This window comes from Castor canadensis, chromosome 15 (assembly GCF_047511655.1).
Source record: "Castor canadensis chromosome 15, mCasCan1.hap1v2, whole genome shotgun sequence".
NCBI classification, from domain to species: domain Eukaryota; kingdom Metazoa; phylum Chordata; class Mammalia; order Rodentia; family Castoridae; genus Castor; species Castor canadensis.
The window spans coordinates 45,972,614-45,980,541 of NC_133400.1; the positions used below are offsets into that span (position 1 = coordinate 45,972,614).

Genomic DNA, 7,928 nt, shown 5'->3' on the forward strand with positions numbered 1-7,928 from the left:
GGTGGTTTGCTTAAATTATAAATACTTGGCACACATACAGGGTTTCATTGCTTGCTACCAATCTACTCTGGATTTGTTTATGGGCTTCTATGATATAAAACGGGATGAAATTGCTGAAACTTGCACTAGGGTTGCCATCCTTAGCCAAACCTTGATGGGTTCATGGCCTTTATTCTCAAGACAGACCATTAAGACAAAAATCAAGGAGCTAAAGACAAAATGCACTCAACACTTTAAATAACAGCTTGTGTTTTCCTCTGGTTACATGTATTTCTTCTCACTCTGAAGAAAGAGATCTTCAACAATTTCTTCTTTATCCAAATGAGCCAAAGAAAAACCCACAATAATGAGTACATTTCAAAATTTAGAAATTAACTTTTACTTTTCTCTAAGCTTTCCATATTTTCTAGCTTAAAAAATTAAAATGCTCATTTTATATTTCAAGTTTACAATATCTAGTGAGTAGGAAAATTTCTGAAAACACTAATGGTATATTATTATACAATGTTTGTAATGCATTTGGACAGAAGGGTAGGGATTATTATCCAAATTCTCCAAATTATTTTTACAAAGGAGGACAAAGTCACTGGGTTTGAATTATTCTCATGTCCAATCACTGACGTGCTTAGCATTCCACTGAGCCAAGGTATTCCTGTTAATTCAGGCCATTCTGCCCCACTCCCTCACTTCAGGCATTACTCCATGAAAGCCAGGTTGAACATCATCAAACAAGCTGCTGGGTGTTGTCCCCTGAGACCCTTCAGAGGACACCTGAGGCCTTGCCTCTCTTGCCTTTCCTTAACCTGCTCTCACAGTTTTGTGCTCACTTTCTTCAGTATTTGGCAGTCCTCTTAGCTCCTTCCTTCATTTTGTTATTATCTTTCTCATTGCAATCCATTTTCTAAGCAAGAGGATGACCACAGGCTGATCCCTCTCATGATCTTTGCTACCTGCAAAGCTGAGCTGACCCTGGTCTCTAGCATGTCATTGGTATCAGGGTTGGCTTCTGCACTGGCACAAACACCATGTTCTCTTTGTGCCCAGAGTGGCCTACTAAGGATGTAAGCTGATGGTAGCTGAGAACAAGTCACTAACATCTGTAACTCATACTCTCATTTGAGGTTCCAGTGGCAGAAAACATCTCATTTGCTACTTCATTAACTCTTTAGTTATTCTTGCAGTTTGATTTCTCCATTCTTGAGCCTCAGTACCTGGCTCAATAACATCTTCATGATCAATTCTTAGATCCTAGCTCTTGCACCTATAGGAATTCTTCTGACTTTTTGGCCTAACTTTTTGAGTCCTGTCCACACACTGGCTCCACTTATATGTGTGTGGACTGGCACTACCTGCAGACTCCCTACAATGTCCACTTGCAGTTTTCTGCTTTGCACACTATCTCAGAGCCCTGAAACTCTCTCCAGAATTCCCAGAGGCCTGGACTTCATGCCATCAGGCAGCCATCCAGCTTGTATTTTGGGGTAGGAAGGTGGATATCGCCTATCAAAGCTTTCTCTCCTCTGAATAGGTAACCTGATATGCCTTCACGTTCTCTTGTAACAAGTTGCTGAGACTCAGCCAAGCTGTGAAATAACCTCTCATGTGATGGATGAGGACTCTTGCAACATTTTTGTCCAGGCTGCTGCCCAATTCTAGGATCATACATAAAGTTATGACCTGTAAAATAAGATTGTTTTAATTTTCTAACAAAGAAGTATTCATTTCTCTGAACAGTGCAAATCCTATGAATTCAGTACAAAGACTAACTCTACCACTGAACTACTATTCATGGCAATCATCCTCTACCAAGATCCACAGTTTAGACTGTACAGAGTGATGTGACTGTAGTCTCTGAAGTAGTCTGTGGCCATCTGTTCTGAGCTGACCTAGAGAAAAGGTGCAGGATCAGAAAGAAGCCTGGCAGGAAGGGTGAAGACCTGGGTTTATATCAGGCCAGCTCTCCTGATGCATGGCAGTAAGCTCTTTTCCTTGTTAAACCCTGCTTGTGACATGGAGATGTCAACATCTACGTGAAAAGTCGTAAGTTCAAGAGAGAATCACCTACACAAAGATGAAATACTTCCATTCCCACTGCTTAAACTATAGGCCTCCCCTGAGGAACCCCACTGAAAAGTAAGCTTCTAAGGAGAAGCTGTTGCATCTGTCTTAATGTAGATGGTCCAGCATCCAGGATCATATCCAGCACATGCTATGTATTCAGTACATATTTGTTGAGTAAGAGGACTAACACAGAGAACTGAGTAAAAATGACTCTGATGTAAATCTTACAGAATTTACATTGGGCAATTAATTATTTATTTTTCAAAAGCATGAGGTTGAGGGGTACTCACTGAGTGTGGCTTCCAAAGCCAATGAGATTGGGGCTCATTATCTGAACAGGGTGAGGTCCTGTTAGGATGCCAGAAGTCCCAGCTAGGAGCTAAAATGGAGCCATAAGATTCAGCTATTCCACTAGCATGTATGTAGCAAAAGGAAATGATTTTTTATACCAAAATGTTACTTGCATTCCCACATTTATTTCAGCACTATTCATAATAGCCAAATACAGGGTTTCATTACTTGCTACCAATCATTTCAGCAAATGAATAAAAAAATGTGGTGTATTTCCACAATGGAATGCTACACATAAAAAGATGAAATCCTATGATCTTCAGCAACAAGGATGGAATTGAAGCACCTGCTTCACAAGCAAGTCGCACAGAAATAAAAATACATGTTTTCAGATTTATGGAAACCACTATGTTGGTTTTATAGAAGTGTGGAATGGAATAGTAATCACTGGAGATGGGAAAGTATAGCAGAGAAGAGACAAAGAAATGAAAAGGGACTTCTAGGGATTGTGAAGGTTGCTATTGGTGAGAAGGGGGAAATAAAGGGCAATCTCATTAATTTGTAAAATTAATGTGTGTTAAAGCTTATAACAAAGAGTGTTAACTCACAGAATTGGTATGATGTGTGTGCTTCCTTCTATCACAAGTTATTTAAAAACAATTTGAAGCAATTCTGAAAAAGATAAGAAAATGTCAGATCTCTACTTCAAAGACAGCTCACCTGTTTGCTGTGAGTGAATCACTTTTGTAAACACAGAAAGGGATAAAGTTGACCAAACAAGCTTCTGAAAAATCCTCTGATTAAAAAAACACATTAGAACTCCTGAGGATCTCATAGCAATATGTTTACCCAGGTCAATGATATCCCAGTGCTCATAAGCCTTTCTTGATGTTTTCACCAGAACACAAACTTCCAGAAAGATACAATATATTTGAAAAACACAGAATCAGTTCTTGTCTTAGGGTTTTCCATCAAATCTCTGGTATTCTCTTCTGTTTTTTAACCTTTCTAAATTCCTTTTAGCTCTTCCACAATATTTAATTCTCTTCTTCTACATAAAGCATTTCTGTTTATAACTTTTGTTTCTGAGTTGTCTCATAAGATTTTTTTAACAAAATAATAGGTTTCATTATGACGTTTTTATAAATGTATACAATATGCTTTGGTCATATTCAGTCTTCTAGCAACAATTCTTGTCCTTCATCTTGCTAAACTTCCCAAATAGCTCCATTTTTATATTTATGTCTTTTTTTGTTTTTAATCTATATCCAAATGAGAAAAACGTGAAATTTGCCTGACTTATTTCAGTTAAAACAATCTCTAGTTCCATTCATTTTCCTGCAAATAACATAATTTCATTTTTCTTTACTATTGGATAATATTCCATTGTGTATATATACCACATTTTCTTCATCCATTCATCCATTCTTGGGCACCTGAGCTGATTCCATAACTTTCTGCTCTACTGTGAATACAGCAGCAGTAAACATAGGTGTGCAGGAGTCTCTGTTGTATGTTTATAATGACTCCTTTGGATACATGTTCAGAAGTGATATAGCTGGATCATATGTTAGGTCTATTTTTAGTTTTGATGAACCTCCATACTAATTTCCATAGTGGTGGCACTAGTTTACATTCTCATCAACACTGAATAAAGGCTTCCCCTTCCCCCACACTTGCATCCTTGTCAGCATTTATTGTTGATTGTTTCCTTGATGATGGCTGTTTCTACTGGGATGAGATGAAATCCCAATGTAGTTTTGATTTGCACTTTCTTTATGGCAAAAGATGTTGAACATTTTTCAAGCATTTATTGTCCATTTGTATTTCTACTTCTGAGAATTCTATGTTAAATTCACTTGCCTATTTATTGATTGGAATATTTGGTCCTTTGGTTAACAGTTGATAAAGATTTTCCCATTCTATAGGCTGTCTCTCACTCTGGTAAGTATTTTCTTTGCTTTGTAGAGCATTTTTAATTTGATGTAATCTCATTTGTCAATTCTTCCTATTATTTCCTGAGATGTTAAAGTCCTATTCAAAAAAGTCATTGACTATGCCTATATCCTAAATGGATCAAAGACCTTAATGTGAAACTTGAAATACTACAGAAAAACTTAATCTTTGTCTAATAGTTTTATTTTCTTCTTTCTTAGTTCTTTAGCTTTTTGTCTTATTCATTATTCATATCTATAGCTCTGCTTGAGGATTAAAAAATGCCAATTAGTCACTTTTACTTTCACTTTGCATATTTTTATGAGTCAACAATGAATTATGATAAAAATATGATTTTTTTCAATGTTAAGTGTATAATAAAGGTTTTTCTTCCCTCTGAATACTTGTATTATGGGACAGACACAATAGCAAGTTAGGAATCTTCAGACCACCATTTTTAAGCATGACCAAAAATGCTATGCTCCAAGAAGTACCTAATTTTGAAAGTCAGTTAATAACCCATGTCAATAACAAGTAATATATAAAGGACAATTTTGAGGAAATTTCCATATTCTACTCTTAAGTGGAGATTTTCTAATAGAATTCAACTTCATAAAATTGTAAATTCCCAGTGTTTTATTTTCATGTTATTTGAAGAAGATGACTGCAAAGTAAATGGAATTATCTAACTGAAGCTCTGCTTATTCATGCATGAGCCATGCTCTATCTCTTGCCTTACAATGAATCTAACATTCTCCTGCAGGTGTCCTGGGGTGACACATCTTGGTCTCTCAGTTTCCCTAAAGATGTCCACTTGCATCAGATGTCTGCCTTCTGGGCATTGTTTACCAGACTCACTATAAGCAATGTAGGAAGGTATTCTCAGGAGATAGAACTCTGAAGATGAGCTTCTTGAAATTACTTGTTAGCTTAATGAGTCCCATGACTATTGTTCATGTACTTCATTGACAAAAACAGTTGCTAGATTCCAAAGCTTACCTCACTATTTCAGCCATTAATTTTTCTTTTTGTTTTTCCTCATTATCAAGCCACTGTCCTGTGTGTGCTTTAATGATGCCCAGTGGGGAGCGGGATACATATTCTGAATGCTGAAATAAACAATAATGTCAGAATAATCCCAAGTATCCCATTAAATTTGATTGTTTTGAATATCCAAATTTACCTGTTCAAAAGTGTGCCCATTAGAAGACATAGAGACCAAGGATATGGAAGTTCAAGTTCTTCATGTAGTAGCAGATGTTATAAGTCATTACAAGGTACATCCAAGGAAAAGGTTATGTTCAGGTAAAAGTACCACAATATGGTCATTATTATGGAAATATAGCTCAAGTCAGTTCTAAGAAAAATGAGGAAAAGTGGGAATTCAATAACAGTTATGGAGCTTAAAGCATCACCTAAAATGATTAAGATTATTTGCAGTTCTAATTGTCAAAACCCTTATATCAGATATATAAATCATATTTTCACATTTTCTTGCTTATTTTATGTGCTTTTTGAGGAAATCCAGAGACATATTAAATTAGACTTCAATTATTCCATAATAATGCAGGATATTATTTATAGGGATTATGTTCAGTGAGACTTCAAATTCATATTTCCTGAGCTGTGCCCTCACTAGCATTCAGGTGAGTTACATAGTCATCAGTATAATATTCACACACTTGGTTAGGGGTTCTCAAAGAGTAAACATCCAAGGAGTATACAAGTGCAAACTTAGTATTTAACCTCTTTAGTTCATTCTTTCTGTTCACATCTTTTCTATTCTCACAAGCCATTTTAATCTGCTCTGAAATGATAACATGGCTTCCTACTTGAATATGCAATCTCTTGCATCTGTTTTCTACTCTCTTGGATTCCTCCACAAAGATCTCAGACCCTACCTTCTCATAAAACTTTGCTCTTTGCTTCACTTTGTCACTTGCTTTGAGGAGTTGGGATCCCTAGAGGGAACATTTATCCTCAGTCAGTAAGCATTGATGTGGATAACATTAGTTGTTAAGATATAGGAAAATGCCCATAAAACCAAATTACCACGTGATCTCAATTAAATGTGGAATCTAAAAAAGTTGAATGAATAGTACCAGAGAGAAGAACGGCAGGCTGCCTGGCATCAGGTGTGGTGGTGTGACAAGAGGAGAGGCTCCCCCCAGCTGTAGTGGGACGTGGGCAGGGCCAGCTGAGGCTCTGGACCTCACCTGTCCACTTGCCTCACTTACTCTCAATTGTCTGGCACCCACGTTCAATCTCACTTCTCCACCTGGGCTCCAGATGCTGCCCAACAGTGTCTGGGCTCATGTGCCACCTGGTAGCCCTGCTCTTGTCTCCTGGCTATGCCCCATTGTTTACCTGCTGGTGAAGCACCTGACTTCTCAGAGCCCCTCCAAGCTCTGGTGCCCCAAGGGTGAAGACTGCTGGCCCGCAGACTGGATTAGTCACTATGATCTGGGGTTCCTGACTCAGATCCCCACCTGCTTCACTACCTCCCCCACCATCTGGCAGAGATCCAGCCCTGGTGTTTTTGAGGAGGGGATATGGTGTAGAGAGAGGAATCCTGGGGATTTCTAACCCCCTCCCACACACACTTTTTTGGCCTTCAAGGCTTCAAACTCAGGGAACTCACTCATAGCTTTCTTGATGAAGAAAAATTCAAATTCCAAACCACTTTCATCTTTAATTAGCTGACGCAATCCCTTTTATGATCAGGGTCCTCTTCTGCAAGGTCCAGCTGCTGGATGGTAGAAATTTTGTCAACTTGTCTTCAGTGAGGAGGTGCAGAAGTGTGTGCGGAGGCAGAAGAGGTTCACCTTTGTGTGTAAGATGAATGCCAACCCAGCCCTGCTGGATCTCTGAATTTTCCCTGTGTCTGTGTGCAATTTGCTGAAAGGTGTGAAGGCTTATTCCAAGCTCGGCTTTTCTGACTTGAACCTGATGGAATTTGCTCTACTGTGTGCTGCTGGCTATTGGAGGGATATGACACGCAGAACACCCTCCTGGACAACTCCTTCCTGAAGGTTACCATTGGCATGTTCCTGCTCTCTGAAGACCCCTGACTTAAGATGACACCGTCTACTGCTAACTTTATCTCCATCTAGGGCCAGGACTTCTGCAGCTGACATGCAAGGGTAGAGGGAGCAGCAGCATCACCAATTCCCTGACAGGGTCCAGGTCCCCCAATTCTCAGGTCACAACAGCAGCAAGTGGGAGCACTGGTCCCCCAAGAAGCAGCCATGGCCTCCTTGGCCTCTACAATTGTCAGACTACTCCTTTCAGCTAAAGAAGGACTCAGTGGAGAGCCATCCAACTGGATGGATGACACTTGTATTCATGCAGATGACATTGTGGAAAAGATCATGCAGAGCCAGGACTTCACAGAAGGCAGCAACACTGAGAACAGCTACCTCGGCTAGTCAGGTTCCATCAGCCTGAGAAGCATTCAGCTGGCTAACAGGGTCTCCTCTGGGGTATACAAGCCAGTTGCGTTTGAAAGCCATTGAGAGCCTATGTCCTGGCTGGAAAAGGCCCTGCCTTTCTGGGGATCCCAGACCTCTGTCATTCCAGGAGGGATTTCCCTTTGGATTCCTGCCGCAACCCATCTGTGCCTCCTCTAATCTTGTCACCCA

General features: G+C 39.4%; 1 pseudogene; it reads left to right on the plus strand.

Annotated features, from left to right (window-relative positions):
- Positions 1-6,378: 6,378 nt before the first annotated feature.
- LOC109696417 (early estrogen-induced gene 1 protein-like) lies at positions 6,379-7,582 on the plus strand (annotated as a pseudogene).
- The last annotated feature ends 346 nt before the right edge of the window (positions 7,583-7,928 follow it).